Source organism: Gopherus evgoodei, chromosome 13 (assembly GCF_007399415.2).
Source record: "Gopherus evgoodei ecotype Sinaloan lineage chromosome 13, rGopEvg1_v1.p, whole genome shotgun sequence".
Taxonomy (NCBI): domain Eukaryota; kingdom Metazoa; phylum Chordata; order Testudines; family Testudinidae; genus Gopherus; species Gopherus evgoodei.
This window is the reverse complement of record NC_044334.1, coordinates 25,077,504-25,095,855: the sequence shown is the minus strand read 5'-3', so window position 1 is coordinate 25,095,855 and position 18,352 is coordinate 25,077,504. Positions and strand designations below refer to the sequence as shown.

The following is an 18,352-nucleotide window of genomic DNA, read 5'->3' as shown; positions in this document are numbered from 1 at the left end:
TTTGTCATGTTGCTCTGGTGGAAGGCTTTCTGCTCCCCAAGAGAACCTGCTGTACCTGACTAGAGCAGGCTTGTTCCTCTGGATCCAACCATGCAGCATCCAAGTTGTGAGGTGGAGTGAGATGAGGTTGGGGCCATGCAATCCTTGGTGGCACAGAGGGGGAAGACTGATGTTCCCAGTGGGTGGCCTGGGCTTGCGAAAAGGTCTTCCTCCTTGCTGTCAAAGCCCAAGGAGGGAGAGACTTGTCTCGGGGACCAGGACGGTACCAAGCCTGCCTGTCTACCACATTCCTATCAGCTCTCTCTGTGGACCCCCACTGAGGACCTGTACTGGAATAATGGCTCTTGGTGCCACAACTCCAGTGACCGCTGGTGGCGTTCGGCGGATCAGTGATGGTACTCCAGCGTCAACACCCCACATTAAGAGAGCAGTGCTGCTCCGTAGACCAGGAATGGGAGCAAGAGGATCGACGTCTCAGAGACAGTCAACATGCCCGTGATGATCCATACCTATGATCCGGAGACCAGTGATGGGGCTCCGGAGACAGGCGTCTCACTCCTCCGGAGCAGTGCCAAGGTCTGGAAGACCAACTCGGATGCTCCTGGCACTAGGGCTCTGGCGACCCACCTCTGCAGATCTGTGCCAGACCACCAGTGATCGACAGCAGAACCCCGAGCAACGCTGCCTATATCTGGGGACTGATGCCAGGAACTCTGGCAGGTAAGCCAATCCACATCCAGAGGCTGAGGCTGAGGCTGAGGCATGTTCTGCCCTAGGCTAAGTCCCATATGGGACTAACTAATTCTAACTTAACTCTAATGGAACTATTAACTATACAACTTTCAAACAACGATATAAAATAAATTTGCTACTAGGCACAGTTGATGTAGGAGAGCTTGCCGGGGCAAGGAGACGTTCCAGCATGGCCACTCGCAGTAAGAAGGAACTGAGGGAGAGGGGAGCCAGTGGCGCCCCTTACACTGGTGCATACGCACACCACTCCAGAGGGAGCCAGAGCTGATCTCTTACCGATATCACTGAGGGGAAAACTTCCAGCACCGGTGCAGGTGGTGAGCACACACCCCTACAATGGAATGGACATGAGCAAGCACTCGAAGAAGAAGAAAGAGGACAACAAGAATAATAATTCACTAAACTAAACACCCAAGAGCAGCAGCAGCCACCTCTCACATATCTAAGCAGCCATCTCTTTCTAAGTCTAGAAGAAGAAATAGCTACCACGTGTGAAGACAAACTGCTTCTCTAGGCTGTGATAATGGTCCTGGGTCTTGTCAATGCAAGCTTTGCTGGTGATGATGCTCCAACAGCAGTATCCCCAGCTACTATAGGACTCCCATATGATCATGGTATTCTGGTTGGTATAGGGCATAAGGATTCCTATGTAAGTGATCAAGCCCAGACCAAAAACAGGTACTCTTACTTTATAATACCCTATTCAAGATGGCATATTTACACACTGGGATGACATGGAAAAAAAATAGTATCACCTCTACAATGAGCTTCATGTTGTGCCTGAGGAACAGCCCACATTGTTACCTGACACTCCTCTGAATTCCAAGGCAGACCACGAAGATGACATAATTAATGTTTGAAACTTTTAAACTCCCAGCTTTCTATGTTGCAATTCAAGCAGTATTTTGTATGCTTCAGATTGTATTACTTGTACTGTATTGGATTCAAGAGATGGTGTTATCCATAACTGGCCAGATTTTAAGGTATTTAGACATCTAGTGGTATTTTCAAAATTGCATTTTTGAAAATCTCACTAGATGTTTATCTGCTTTTTTAAGTGCCTTTAAAAAACTGTTAAAAAACTGTCCCAATGTGCCTATCTATGTAGACTGTCAATAAACAGAGTGACTCCTTTGTCACTACAGCCGGAAGAGAAAGTGTCCAGGATATTAAGGAAAAGCTATGCCACGTAGCATAGGACTGAGAACAAAATGGCTACAGCTACTGCTTCATCTTCCCTAGGAAAGTTACATGTCATCAGATGGACTTCACTGGTAATGAGCATTCCCTTCCCCTTCCCCAAAATTCTTCCAGCTCTCTTTTATTACTATGAGATGAAATCTGACTGAATTCACAAAACAACCTACAACAGCATAATGAAATGAGCTATTTACATTATTGGCATACAGGTCTTTCTTAATGTCCTTTCTAGAGGAACTACTATGTATCCTGACATAGTGGACAAAATGAAGAAAGATTACTGCTATAAATCCCAGCAAAATGAAAATTAAAACTACTGCTCCACCAGAACTTTAATACTTTGGCTTCCTTATTTACTTTCCAACAGACATGGTTCTGCAAACAAGAATATGATGAAGCTGGATCATATGTAGTCCACAAATGCTTTTAATTGTGTAATATCACATAAATACATATAGCCTATACTTATTACAAACTACTTTTCCCAAAAAAACGGTTTTTCATGGCAAAATGCAAACTTAACAGAGACTGTGTATTTTCAATTTTTTTTTAATTACAAGACAAGACATTTATAATATTCATTAAGAACAACAATACAATCATACTTTCCTTTTCAAACAATAAACATCAGTATTTACATCATATTAATGTAATGTGGTATTCCATACATTTATATATCACATAAGAGAGCTCAGATACTATCACCTTAACACTAAATGAACCAAAATGCATGACAGAAATACGGTTACTCATCACATATGTGTATATACAAAAGCACATATTAGATTGGATATTATGTATATAGTGTCATAATTTAGCATGGCATGCTACAAGATAAAAAGATGCACTCAGAAAAAAAGAAGCCCCAAACAGTTTGTATTGTATATCAGACAAGTATAGAAAATGAAGATAACAGACAAGGGAAGGGTTAGGGAAGGGAGAGACAAGGTTTAAAACAAATTCAAAAATATATAAATCATATTATATAGTGAGAACATCGTAAATTCTGATCATGACTTGTATATTTATGAATAAACCGATAATATATCTATATTTGTGTGCACTATTCTATATCCACATATCCAAGACATTAAAGTACAGTCACAAAATTATAACTGTAAGACAATACACTGCAAAAATACAATCTTCTCATTCAGTGGATTAAAAGTGTTCTGTATAATAACACTTAAATTTTGGAAATATTTAAACTTTACACACTGCTTTAAATTTCTGGAAAATGTTTACTTAAGTTGCTACTTTTACCAGCGCTGTTGTGATTACAGTCACTTGAAACACTTCAATACCATACACAGCAGAGTGCCAATGCTAAAATGAACATAACATTTAAGATGAAGAGAAATTAGAGCTTATTTAAAAATAAATCAAAAGAAATTTATAGAAGCATACTTTAATATTATTCCTTGCCTAAAATAAAGAACAGTTATAACAAAAAAAATTAATCTAAAGCAGGATATATAAAAACTAGAAGGTCTGTTTGTCTTTTCAACACAGAAATAAAGCAGTTCAGTTCGTTACCTACATTCAACAACTTCAATTTTTTTTTTGGAGACAACACACATTGAAAGACAATTATTTAATATTACTCTAGTGCAATATTATTTAGTGCACTTCTGTAAAACCAACAACCTGCTGAACCAGCCAATGTTTACAACAAAAACATGCTTTTTACATCAGACAATTTGTGCTAACACTGCAATATTTACAGTCCAGTACACGCTGTGCTTTCTGGTACTTGACAAAAATTCAGTACTCAAAGTCTTTTCCTAACTGTTAACTTTTTTTTTTTTCAAGATATAAGAACTGTCAGAATACTTCGATGTTCTCTTCACAGATGTTTTTTAAAAAAATTCTCCACCCACCAATGATTCCAGACAAAAATCTAATTTGAATATAAAACTACCAATAATATCCAAAATATTTAAATACATCAGAAAAAGCTTGATTATCATAATTTTAATCAATATAAGTGACATTTCACCAGTGTAAAGCCTGCCTAACTGTGTTTTTAGTGGATTAAATGCAGGGGATATAGATTTCACCTTCTTCATCTAAAGGCCAGTAGTACAAGCCTCTTGCCTTCAGTGTGGCTACTCAATTTTATATCCTGGAATAGCATCCAGAAACTCTTTACAGTATTTATACAGTATGCCAGAGCCACTGAATTCAAGAATAAATATAGCCAGCAGCTCCTGCCCCTGGCCTTTGTAAGGCCAGAGACCCATCCACTGTGCAAACACTACGGTTATCCCAGCCCATGCAATCCCAATTTTGTGTTTAAGGGGTATTTTCCAGGACAGAAGCAAAGACAACATAAGCACAAAACTACAGGAAAAAAGTTAAAAGCAAAAAAGTCACAAAGTGCCTCCTGCAAGGTGGGGTGGGTGGAAGAGCAGGGGACATGACGGGTCAAGTAAAAATTAAAGATGCCTAGGCAGCAAACCAGCAACAACAGGTTCCACCACATTGTGCCCTCTTAAATGCATGAAAGCCATTTGTCAGAGCAATCTATTAGAGTGCTTTTAAGAGGTGTAAAACGCTAAATGTTTTTGTAAATCTTATAAATGTTCCTCTAGTTTGTGCTAAAGATGACTGTGTCCTTATCTTATATACCCATTACATCTTGGCCTCGTAACAGTGCAGTACGCTATAAGAGTCATGTATCCAGGCAGGTCAAATACTTGGCAAATATTTTGTTAAATATGAACTATCATCACATGCAGAAACATCCACATCTCGGTAATGAGAAAGTTTAGTAAATTGCTGTGATAGGATAGCCAGCTGCAACACTGAGGAAATGCCATATTCAAAATTATACTACACCTCTACCCCGTTATAACGCCACCCGATATAACACGAATTCGGATATAACACAGTAAAACAGCACTCCGGGGGGACGCGGCTGCACGCTCTGGCGGATCAAATCAAGTTCAATATAACGCGGTAAGATTTTTTGGCTCCCCAGGACAACAGCATATCAAGGTAGAGGTGTATGTTAAACAGCAAGAAATAGCATTTAATTTTAGTGAGCACTGCAGCAAATAATGAAAAAAACTCCTTGCCAGCCTCATATTAGGAAACAGTAGGAAAGCAGAGCATTTTCAAGCCTGAGTATCCAGCAAATTCCCTTGATAAAAGGGAAAAAAAATGACAGTCCCTGTCTTGGACAGTCTACACATTTTCTATAAAAAAAAATAGGTTACAACCTCCAGCACCCCACTTTCATTTTTAAACATTACAAAATTATGCCTTGTAACAAAGATATTAGTAACCAAGTTACAAGTACCAATAAGCCTTCATAATGTAACATTTTAAAAAGCTTAAATATATTCAGCACTGTAAAGTTCACAGTAACTAAGCTACAAAACAATACTTGGTAATCCTCAACTGATGCCTTTAAGTTAACATGCTAAAAGACGGGAAATTCAACATTACCAGACATATACCTAATTTTGCAATAAAATAATTTGTCTAGGTAGCTGTTTTAACATTTCTTTCTCTGCTTCAATCTAAATTCTACTTTCTTCTACATACAGTCTCAAGGGAAAGCTCTGAGCTCAGTATTTATAATTTGCTTCCATATTCCCACTTCCCTTAGAAGACCATCTAAATATATGAACTGAGATTTGAAAATTGCAACACAAAGCATTTTTTTCCTAAAATAGCGACGGGCAGCATTTACAAACTGCTTTTATCAAACCAGTTACCAGTGACAAATTGTAGGCATAATTATTTAATTCCATCAAAACAAAGAAATGATGACAGAAAACTGCAAAGCAATTTGAACAATAAAGAGATTCTAAACTAATGTAATAATGAATCATGCAATCTTGATCAGTTTGCAGATATTTCTACATTCCTATACTGTTTACCCAGTTAAAGCAGCATTGTGTTTCACTGAGATTTATAAAAAGCTGCCCATCCAAATATCAAATAACCACCATAATTACTTCCTGCATCAACAACTAAAGTCTCTGGTTTTCTGTCAGCTAATCATGAGTTAATTAAGCCAAATCAACTAAATTTAGGTGAAAATCTAAAATAAAAACAGCTATTTCTTCCAATATATCTTTTAAACACAATACTTCTGTGTAAGACCCACTTTTTCAGGTTGATTGTCTCATTTATAAGTAGTATAACTCTCCTTCAGATCTTGTATTTTCCCCTTTTTTAAATTCAGGAATTTATTTCCAACTTTTGTTCAGTGCATTACATTCATTATATAGTACAAGTTAAAAGAAAACCAAATAAAAATCTTTCAGAGAGACTATAATCACAGACTTGCCAACATTTTGATTCTGAAAGGAAATCCAACTATATTCATTGATAAACTCCATATACCAGAAGTATCAATGCATGTAGTGGTGAAAGACTGGAGACTGCATTATTTTCCCTTTTGATCCAAAACAGTCTCTTAATCAGGTACTGAGAGCAGTACTTTTTTTTTTTAAACTTACATTATGTATACCTGATGGAAATCTTTATCTTTGTTTCCCAGAAGCATACTGAGAAAATAGCAGAGTATCCAACTGAGTAATTTCACAAAGTTGTTGGAGAAATCTCCCATGTGAAGTGTTTTTGGTAATATCTGCCATTTGGCTATTGTTACATTCCAACATCAAAGTTTGCTTTTCTAGATTATCTTTCAGTTACAGGATAAAAATCAGCTCTGAAAATTATTGTTTAGAAGTAGCCAGAGAGAAATCAATAAAATACCTCCAGCAGAGGGAAATCTCCCAATGGCAATGAGGCCTAGTCCCAAACAGCTCTTAAGCATAAAAATAACACAGTTTATCTGTATCTCTTGTTTTCTGAGGATATCTTTCTCAATGGCTCACTACTTAAGTCCATGATTCCAGGACAAAACCAGACAAGAATTCTCATACTATTAAAGATTTGACTCATCCAGAGGAGAGGAGTCAGGCACCCCTCTATTACAGGGAAATAAGATTGACACAGTCACCATTTCAAGGCTTGTTCATTTTGGAAGTGTGAAGTGGTAATCATCAGGCAGGCAAGGAATTTTTCTCCCTAATTGCGAAACCTTTCTCCCACTCACTCTCTAATCCTAGCCCCTAGTAAAAGCTAATTAAAAATATCCAGTAAAGTATTTTCTGAATCTCTCCAAAATCAGAGAGGGAGAATTGAGCATGAATGATAATTAAATTTTATTCAGTTTTTGAGACAAAAACTTATTTTTTTCCTTCAAAGATGCTCACCTCAGTCGATTCTTCTTAGAAACAAAACATCTCAAGAAATGACTAACAGGCAGCAGTATGGTCCAGTGGATTCTATTCCCATGTCTTTGACTGATCTGCTGTATGACCTTGAACAAGATTTTCCACTTCTCTATGCCTTAGTTTCCCTTCCTATCCTATGTTTTGTCTATTCAGATTATAAACGCTTCTGGTGATTATAAACTCTTTAGCTGTTTGTACAGAGTGTAACATAATGAAGCCCAGATCACAGTTGAGAGCTATAGACATTATCATAACAAAAATTAACAAAACAGTAACCTGAAACAGGCAAAATGAAGAGTAGCATGCCTTAAGGTAAAGACAGCAACAACAACACAGTTTTAGATTTTTAGTCTGTTTGGAACATTTGTTTAAAGTTTCCACCTTATGAATTTTTTAAAATGTATCTTAATTCTTTTTCACACTGCTGAGGAAGACTCTCCACCAGATTGTTTAAACCAACCCTACATAGCATAATATATCAAAATATTAATTACAAATTACATGAAAAGACAAGACCCTTTCCCCGAAAACTTACAACCTAACTCAGAGAAATACAATATATGACGTGAAAGTTTAAAGGCAGGAAGGCTTGGAGAGGAAAGCAACAGGAGAGATTCACAACAGAGCCCTGTAGTGGGACTGGGATCCCTCGGGTCCCACTAACCATAATAGTGGAGCAGGTAAAATATACTTTGTTGTGGGCTGGAGTGGGTGGTCAAAAAAACCAGACTGCAGTAATTTGCAGAAAAACACTAATTCTCCTGTCAGTCTGTCATAAATAGAATTTCAGCAATGTAAAGCAAGATTTCTTTTTTTTTAATAAAGGTTTTCATACTTACATTTCAGCAAGAAATAGACAGAGATCTGATGTCTCTTATAACAGAAGTTAAAGTATTTTTTCCTGGTATAAGCAATTTATTATTATTATTATTATTATTCATTTGTTTAGTGGTAAAAATTGTGTCTGAATTCCATTCTAAACTGACAGTTTTTTGTTGTTGTTTTTTTTTAACTTTTAGTAGCATGGGGGAACCTGTCTCTCTTGCCAGATGTGCAGGATCTAAGGTTTTTGTGGGTAAAAACAGGATAAAAATGCAAGAAACAACGCAGGAACCAGTGGGAATGGGTATGCGGGGTGGAACAGAAGTGGGATTAAACAAATTAGTCCTGCATAGGGGTCAACTTCTCTCTGTAAATATTACTTCTGATTTGATGAAGAGAGTGACTATTTAGTTCAATAGGATGAATTTTTTCCTAAACTATTTGAGTGTGCAATGTGTACTACAAACAAAATGATATTTTACTCCATGTGTAGCTACTACACAAGCAAAAACACAAATAATTTATATTCCAAAGGTTTAAAAATTAGATAAATTTTATTTCCTAATAAAAGCACATGTTGATACCTGTGTCAAAGAAAATTAGATGCCTGCCAAAAGCAAAAATAGTTTACATATTAATTATATAGCAAGGATAGGCAAGCTGCGGCACATAAGCTGATTTTCAGTGGCACTCACACTGCCCGGGTCCTGGTCACCAGTCCAGGGGGCTCTGCATTTTTATTTAATTTTAAATAAAGCTTCTTAAACATTTTAAAAACCTGATTTACTTTACATACAACAATAGTTTAGTTATATATTATAGAAAGAGACCTTCTAAAAACGTTAAAATGTATTACTGGCACAAGAAACCTTAAATTAGAGTGAATGAATGAAGACTCAGCACACCACTTCTGAAAGGTTGCCGACTCCTGTTATATAGAGATGGAAGTGAAAATATTATCCAAATAATGTAATTTCATCTTACCATTTAGTCTGTTACAGTGTTGCTGAAAGTAGCCAGTAATTAATTCAGGACTTCCAGGTAGAAGATCCAAAGCTCAATTAAAGCTATCTGTCAATCTGAATCTACAATGAACATTCATGGCCTTCACATTAAGACATTTTCGTTCAAGCAGCCTCTAGCTAATCATTTCAGTATAGCTATATTGTGTTGCACTAGCAATTTATAATGTATGTTAGGACAGCCAAGGTCATTCACCCTATGAGGTAATAGTATATGTCTATATGAGCATTTTTCATGAATACTGTCAAACTTTATTTTGCAGCAATAAAAAGGGATCATTCCATCTTCCATGGCCATTTATGGTAAAACTGAAGACTCAATTAATGATTTTGGAGAACCTTTTTCCTCAACTTCTTTACAAAAACAATTAGACAGACAGACACAATCTAATAGCTACATCAAACATATCTTTAGAAAACAAAACCAAAAAGAATTGTTTTTAAATACAATTCTGCTATTACAAGAGATCAAAGCCAAATACAGACCAGAGATGACTTGACAGTTTTATTCTAATAATTTAAAATAAATTACTAGCAATCATTTAAAACACAAATTTACAGAGTAATATTTTGTTTAAATTTTAAAAATGGTACATACTGCATAACATTACTACAATCCTCTACAACAAAATGATGAAATAGGGAAATTATATATGGCATAATTGTATTACTGAACAACATCATGAACTTAGATTTTGAGTTCATAGAGCCAAAGTGTCACTTGTAGAGAACAGATAACCTCTCTCTGCTCTAATTCCCTGAGAGCCTACAGATATAAAACAATTATGCCTCTTCTCTTTCCAGTCTTCCAGTTTTGTACACCTTGCAGAAAGCTTGGCTTCTAACGCCATATCAAATTATATCCATATTTCTCCAGCTCTTCGACTTGCACACAAACACTGCACCACACCCTTTGCAAAAATGTCAGACTATGAAAAAGAAGGCGACTTACTGTAACTGGACGTTCTTTGAGATGTGTGATCCCTATTTGGAGTCCAGACATGGAGCATGCATGTGTGCCATGTGCCAGAACTATTTGGTAGTGTCCATTTACCTGTACGTGTTAGCTGCGTGGTGCGTCCAAGGTTTTAAGAGGCTGTGCAGGTCAATGCTGCTCAAAGTCCCTCTTACAGGCAAGCAAAGGAGCCTGAAGCAGAGGGAATTGAGGGCGAGTATTGGAATCCAAACAGGGACCGCACATCTTGAAAAACCTCCAATTACAGTAAATAACCTCCTTTTCTTCTTCAAGTGATGGTCCCTTTACGGATTCCAGGCATGGTCTTCATAGTGAGCAGTGTTCAGCATGGATGTGGGCACAAGGGCTCACTGGAGGTTAGACTCTGTAGGATGGTGCGGTCAACCGCCACATCAGTCACAGCTGGTGGACTTGGTGGCATGCGTCCACATGGAATGGGCCGTGACTCCAAAGGGCGGAGACACATGAGAAAGAGCATAGCACACCATGATGCAATGGGAGATCCATTTACAGAGGCACTATGAGGAGAGGGTGCATCACCAGCAGAACTCCACAATGGTGAGGAAGAGTCTGGGTGAGGCCCGGAAGGCGCGGGTGCGCTGGAGACAGAAGGCCAGCACATAGTGGACATCAAGAGAATGTAACATATGCACCCTGGGAGAGATGTGTGGTTGGGGGTAGAAAACTGGAAGGTAGATAGATTGGTTGAGATGAAACAGAGAGGAGAAATTTAGGGTGGAGGCCCAGAGAGACTGTCTTTGTGGAAGACAGTAAAGGGCAGGTCAGCCACAATAGCTGCCAGCTCGCTAACCCACCACACCGGGGTGATAGCTACCCAGGAGATCACCTTCATAGAGAGGTGGGCAAGAGAGCTGAGCGCAAAGGGCTTGAAGGGTGCCTTAGTGAGGGCAGAGAGGACGAAGTTCAAGTCCCAAAAAGGGGCAGGCTTCCAGACTGATGGGACAGTATTGAGGAGAAAAAGGAAGCGGACTGTGATCAGGTGACAGAAGGCGGAGAAATCATCTACAGGAGGGAGGAAGGCACTGAGTGCTGCTAGATAGATGTGGATGAAGAAATGGGCAAGGCCCGGCAGCTTAAGATAGAGAAGGTGGTCAAAGAGAGCAGCAATGGAGATAAGAGTCCAGGGGGTAGTGATGGCCGGGTGCCCAAGCTGTGAAGTATCGCCACTCTGCATGGTAGCAAGCCCTGGTAGATGGAATGCCTGCTGTTTGTAAGGATGTCACACACTGGCACAGAGCATATCCTGTCTACACATAAGCCCCATCCAGGCTGTGAGGTGAAGCAGGTTCAGGTTGCAATGCTGGAGACAGACATGCACTTGTGCGAGGTGATCCAGGAGGGTGGGGAGGTGGAGCAGGGACAGGCTGAGAGGTGAAGGAGTTTGATGAATCAGTACTGGAGGAGCCAAAAGGGAGCTACAAGTATAATCATCACTCCGTCCCGCTGCACCTCACAGAGCACTTGTGGGAATAGCAGAATGGGTGGGAAAACATAGCGGAGATTGGTGATCCAAGGTAAAGTAAGTGTGTCGCTCTGACAGCCCACCCTGCTGGCTCCTCTTGAGCAGAAGCAGGAGAGTTTGTGGTTTGCATCACTCTTTGAGAGTCCCAATGCAGCATGCCCCACTGACAAAAGACCAAGCAGAGGATAGGGTCATGCAGCTCTCATTCATGGTTGGCCTGGAAGAAGAAGCTGAGCATGTCCACTAGGTAGTTGTTGGTACATGGCATGAAGGGTGACTCCATGCCTGAGGCACCAGTTCCAGAGGTGTACATTTACACACAATTGCTGTCATATTGTTGGAGAGCTGCTGAATGTGTCAAAATCTGATAAGCTGCAGGAATGCCTGGTAAACAAGGCGGGCGGCCTGTAGTTCCCTGATGTTGCTATGCATCTGATTCCCTGGGCAACCAGAGCCCAACCCACGAGCGAGGTGTACATGGTGAGAGTGGTATGAGGTGCAGAACAGGACCTAGGATGGCTTGAGGTGGGGAGCATGACCAGTTTGCCCAGGTGGTCCAACTGCAGGTTGTAAACCGACAGGTGCCACAGTCAGAGGCAGCTCATATGCAGGTGGGCATACAGTGTGGCCAAGGTGCAGGCTGCCATGTGGCGAAGGAGGAAGAGGCACTACCGGATGTGTGTACACAAATGGCAACGTAACTGCAAGATGAGCAAGGTGATGGCAGCAAATAGGTTTGATCAGAGAAAGACTCTGGCTACATTAGAGTCCAGAAACGCCCCTATGAAGGTGAGCGTGCTGACAGGAATGAGAACCAACTTGTCCTCATTGATGCAGATCCCCAGGCTGGTGAGGAGGTCGTGGAGGGTCTGGATAGTGATTATGAGGTAGTCATGAGATAGTGCAACAAGGAGCGAGTTGTCCAGCTAGGGGAATAGGGAGTGACCTAGACAGTGCATGTAGGCCGCAATGACCATGAAGACCTTTGTGAAGAAGTGGGGAGCAGTGGCAATCTCAAAGGGGAGAACCTAGAACTGGTAGTAGGACTGTCCCACCAAGGTTAAATTTGTTCGCCACCCGATTAGGAGTGGTGGCCTTGAAGTACTGCTGCCAGGCACGCTTGGTCGCAGCATGAACCACGAGTGAGTTGGGTGCCGGTGGGAAAAACGGAAATCTGTATCCTTAGATGGTATGAAGTTAAGGCATTTTACCTGCTTCAGGGTAGGGGCACAGGAAGCCCGGGTATGCCAGACCACTTGGGCTGGTTGTAAGATGGCTTCGTGAATAGGGAAAGCAGTGCAAGAAGGCCCAGAAGGTTGCAGGATGATCAGGAACTGTTTCTGTGGGTCCTGAACATCTTGCACTAGAAGGTTGAGAGCCGCAGTCATGCGGCAAAGCATGTCCTGGTACTGACTATGGTTGTCGGGTAGGCGAAGGTGAAGGTGGGATGAGCACGTTGTCCGGGGACGAGGAAGCTCCAGAAAAGACTGCGGTGGCAGTCATGCTGTGACATCTGGAGTTTGTCATAGATAGCAGGAGAGGTGGCATGAGCAGGGAATGGCCGGTGATGTGGCAGCATAGGTCTCCTGCAGTCCCGGTAAGGATCCCAAGCAGGCCAGTAGGCCAGGCATACAGGTCACTGGACATCATGAAACCATGCCTCGGCGGAAGGGCCATACACCAGCAGATTAGGCTAGCACCGAGGGTCTGGGCTACAAGAATGCGCAGGGGAGAATGTGGAGTCCGGCTCAGAGGACCACTGAGAATATGAGGATGGGCCTGGTAGAGACAGGGCCATCGGTCCCATTAGTGCCACTGGCAAGAGACAGGGCAGAACAGGGTGCTCCTGTAACAGGTCAGGTTCAGCTACTGGTGATACCGGCAGTGCAAGGCAGAGAACAGCAGGGTGCTGCTGGAGCAAGAGCAGTTCATCCACTGGAGATGGAGACCTCAAGGCAGTCGGAGACCCAGAGCACAGAGCGGAGCCAGCATATGGCAGCATGAGCACAACCATAGGTGTCTACAGTGCCAGAGGTGAAGACGGTGAACTGCTTACTGTGGCTGTACAAGATTTCTTAGGATGTGGAGCAGTCACGTCGATGCACAACTTCTCACCCGACCTGGCGCAGCTCAGGGAGGAAACGCTGCACTTAGAAGTGGTCCCTGTTGGGGAGCTGCCCTTATGCACATGTCCATGTTTCTTAGGTTCACAGTGGGGCTTTGGCAGTTGTGTTGATATCGCTGGTGCTGCTCAGGAAAGGCCCGAAGCACTGACCACTGGTGATGGGCATTGTCCGGCGGAACCGCATCTGATGGCACATATGAGCCCACAGCCTCCCCATCAGGTATCTGTGGAGGCGAAGTTCCCTAGCATCCCAAGTTTGAGGTGGGAGCAAGCAGCAGATGGAGCAGTAGGCAATGATGTGGGCCTCACAGACAACTGAGGCAGCGTTGGTGCTCATTGCTCACACAGGAGTGTGGACACGAAGCAGTTTTTGAAGCTAGCTTGCCAGGGCATAGTCCCTGGGACAGGGGGAGTGTCCCGAAAGGGGGGGGAAAGTCCACCAGGGAGATCTAGCTAAATAAAAACCAGTAGACAACTAGAAAAACTATTTACAGAAGTTCAGAAGGAAAGGACAAGATTCTCTTAGCGGGCTAAGAACAAGGAGGAGGAAGGGTTCCAAGTCAGTTCATGCGACAGTAAGAGAGAACTAGAGCAACATTGACACACACAGCCTCTTAAAGCCTCAAACATACCACGCAGCCGATACACATGCAGGCCAATGGACACTAATACAAACAGTTGTGGCACATGGCGCGCATGCGCTCCCCATGTCTGGAATCCATACTGAGACCATTACTCAAAGAAGAACTATCCAAAACTGCCCTCAAAAAAGAGAAACAGTGGATTAGGAGAACTGATAAATTAAAGCAGTCTAAACGGCCACTTTCTCCAAGAATTGAAAACAAGGGCAATTCTACAAAATATGACAATGTCTCCAGCATTAGAGAATCTAATAATTTAGCTCTGTATAGTTAGTGCGGAAAAAAAACTAACCTATATAAATAACTATTTTTCAGAATGTCTTAAATAAAAAAAAAAACTAAAAATCAAACACTTACAGTAAATGAACTGTAATAAATGAATCAGTGTGATATTATTCATTTTAAAGGGTTACTAAAATGTTGTATTTAGCTAGTTTACACTCCCTTGCTGTTTATCGACATTGTGGTTGATGATTCTTACCAAAACAATCTAAAATCCATTTTTTCACTCTTTTAGCCAGGAACAATTGCTTTGCAGGATATCTTTTCTGTATTTCTTGCTATTGCTCATAGTGTCCTTCACCAGAGAATTTCATAATCAACAGCTGTTTTAGTATACAAAACAATTATTTATGTGAGTTTTACACAGCTGGTTAATCTTATCTAAAAAATTAATGTTGATTCATAGAGCTGAAGGATAGAATGGACCATCTAGTCTGAGCTCCTGAATATCCAGTGTTCTGTGTTTTCAGTTTTTACCAACTTTCACTGATAAATTATCAGGGTTATTTTTTTGTTATGGAAGTTCAGTTTTTATGGATATACATCCATTTATAAATCCAATCAATATTTTTCAGGTACTTATTTTTGTTAAAAAACTAATGTTTTACAAAACTGTGTCCTGCAGCTCTAAGATTAAAGCAGTTCCGCCGTGTAACACACACACACAGTGGAGGTTGGCAAAATCAAACAACTTTAATATCGTGTTATGATTGGTTCCCAAGGAGACACTGCCCACCTAGTTCTTTATGTCCATTTAGTGCAGCAACGAATTTAAACAATCAATCCTCCACAGATAAAGTAAAAAGGTAAACATGAGGTGAAAACAAATCTACACCTGAATGCCAACAAGAAAATCAGTGCTTAGAAATTTTCAAGTAAAGTAAAGATGGGAGTGAAGAGGATGCATTGCACTACAAGTACTGCAGCACTGAGGTCAGTGCTCATGCTGACAGAATAAAAGAGAACCTTGAAAACAAGCAACACAAGAAGCTTAAAGAAGAAAGTGAGCTTTCGGATAAACAGACTACATCAGAAGCTTTCCCCGGGGCTTTAAGGAAAGAGGACACAGCACGACTGTGTCAATGAATTTGTGTGTGCTCTTTGTTTTGCCATACAACTGCTGTTAATTGCAGAGGGGCCTTTTGGTGACTGTGTGACAATACCATATAGCAGCAAAAACCCTTCCTAATGTAGACAACCTCACTCACAAGTATTTGAAAGAAAATGATGATGCTTCTGTTCCATCAGTTTAGATACTAATTGACGGAAATGTAGTGTCTACTATGATTTTGACAAGTTTCCAGATGCTTTGGACCATCCAGTTATTGGCCTTTTCTAGTTTTTTTAATTTCAAAGTGAATAAGCCAGTATTGTCTTCTGCTGTTGTGACATTCATCCCCTCTGCTGACTCCTTATTTTGTCGACACAGCAATAATGGACATATAGGTCTGTCGCAACTTACGCACATTTAACATGCGCAATTTCAACTTTACACTGTACGGCCGGAGTCGGGGGGCGTGGCCTCAAGTGGAAGAGGTGTGGCCTCGAGATTTAAAGGTCCTGGGGCACCAGCTGTGGCTGGGAGTCCCAGGGCCTTTAAATCACCCAAAGGGCTCCCAGTTGCAGAGGTGGCTGGTAGCCCCTGGGGCGAACTAAAGGCCCTGAGGCTCCAGCCACTGTGGAGTTCCGGGCCCTTTAAATGCCAGCCCCAGCCCAGCTGCTAAAGCTGCGGGCGGGATTTAAAGGGCTCCTCTGGGCTCCCTGCCGCAGTGGGGAGCCCGGTGGAGCCCTTTAAATCCCACCCACAGCCCCGGCAGCGGGGCCGGGGCCAGCATTTAAAGGGCTCCATGGGGCTCCCCACCATGGCGGGGAGCCCAGAGGAGCCCTTTAAATGCTGCCTGGGCTTGGCCGTTGGAGCTGCGGGTGGGGTTTAAAGGGCTTGGGGATATAATTTTGAGTATACACAGTTTTCGCTTTACGTGATAACCGCGGAACGGAACCCCGACGTAAGGTAAGACTTGCCTGAATTTGAGATGTACCAACTAACTTGGGAAAAATGTGGCCACAACTAACACAGATTGTACTTCCTACATGGTTAAATTCAATCAGAAACTGAAGCTGCTGTGTATTACCTGTTCTGCGCATCTGATTAATGATGAGCTGTCAGCAGCTACTACTACAGAAGAAATGAAAGATGTGAAATCTTGTCTCTTGCATCATTGGAGTCGGGGCCTTTTTCAAGCATGCAAACAAGTTGAAGGCTTTGTTTTGCGCAGTGCGAGACAAGTGTAGAGCTGACAGTGGATTACCTATCCATATTATGCCACATCTGTGGATGAGCTCGTACTTCGCTGCCTGTCCAGTAAATAACATGTAGCCTGTTCTAATGAAATGAGTCTTCTAGATCATCCAGAGTCTGTGGGTTCTAAAGCAGAAACTCTGAAGAGATTGGTAAATAACCCAAATGACCACCAGATTCTGTGCACCAAGGTAATATTTATTTTTAACACTGATGTTTTCTCTGATTACTGCCAACATGTTTGCCAATACAGATGTTTACCAGATCCTGACAACCAAAATCTCAACTGAATTGAGCACAAAAGCTGCAGGAGAAACATACAGCAAGAAAATCCAGCTGTTTTTGGAAATCCTTCTGATCCTGGAACATAAGAACACCAAAAAAAGTGTTCGAAACTTTCAACACAATGCTCAGTGAGAAATTGGAAACAACCATGGCCTGTAATCTGAACCCCAAAATGTTTGGTGCTGAAGATTCTTTTTAGAATGTCATCTAGGTGTTGCACCTCCTCCTTAAAGTGAATTTTGTGGCAAACTACGACCGTTATAACACAGTGTTTCAATCGTTTGCCACTAAAAATGGAATTTCAAATCTGAAAGGGGAATTTACTACTTACATAAACATGCCTAGCCCTGACATTGTGAAACTGGACATACTGGCTTTTTGGAACAGTCATCAAGACACATTTCCCAACTTCAACAAAGTTGCACAGCAAGCTTTGAGATTACTCACTGGATCTATTGAGGCAGAGCGCTTATTTTCAAAGTTGGACTACCTCCAAGACAGCAAGAGGCTCAACATAAGTGAAGATTCTTTGAAGAAAATTATGCGAGCCTAGGCAAACCAGAATTTCTGGAAAAACTGCTTGCTCTGAGAGAGAAAAAAATACCTTTGTACATAAAACAAAATGTTTCAATTATACTGCAGTAAAATGTGCATATTATGAAAGGCTTTTTTGTTTTTCATTTTCCCTGATTTTTTTCCCCAATTTTTTTTTAACTATTTTAACTTGATGTCATCCCAGTTTTTATGTTTATTTTCTAAACACCAAAAATTTCCCAGATTTTTTTAAACAAATAAAAACCAGAAACACAGAACACTATGTATGTCACAAGCCATTAAAATTTCACCATTACCCAAACATAAATTACTGGGTTCAATACAGGGGTAAGGCATATCTTCCAGAAAGACAACCAGTCTTTCTTTGAAGATATCAAGAGATGGAGACTCCGCCAGTTGGTAATTAATTACAATGATTAATCAACCTCACTGTTAAAAAAATTTCTGTTTAATTCTATTTGAATTTGTCTGGCTTCAGCTTCCAGTCAGGACAAATGCAAAGTATTCCACTTAGGAAGGAATAATCTGTTGCACACAGAGTCACGAAGAGGAGGCTGCAGTTCCTGGAGCGAAAGGGGTCCACCGGACAAGAGGATGATGAGAAAGGGGGGGCGCAGCACCTAGCAAAGCTAATCCTCAGAATGCCCAGGA

The 18,352-nt window shown here is 41.2% G+C and overlaps 1 protein-coding gene and 1 pseudogene across 3 annotated transcripts in view; one reads left to right on the top strand and one right to left on the bottom strand.

The window, feature by feature from the left end:
* Nucleotides 1-18,352, bottom strand: part of MED13L (mediator complex subunit 13L) — a 405,971-nt gene that overhangs the window by 328,135 nt on the left and 59,484 nt on the right. The window lies entirely within an intron of this gene.
* On the top strand, nt 530-2,439 carry LOC115661041 (annotated as a pseudogene).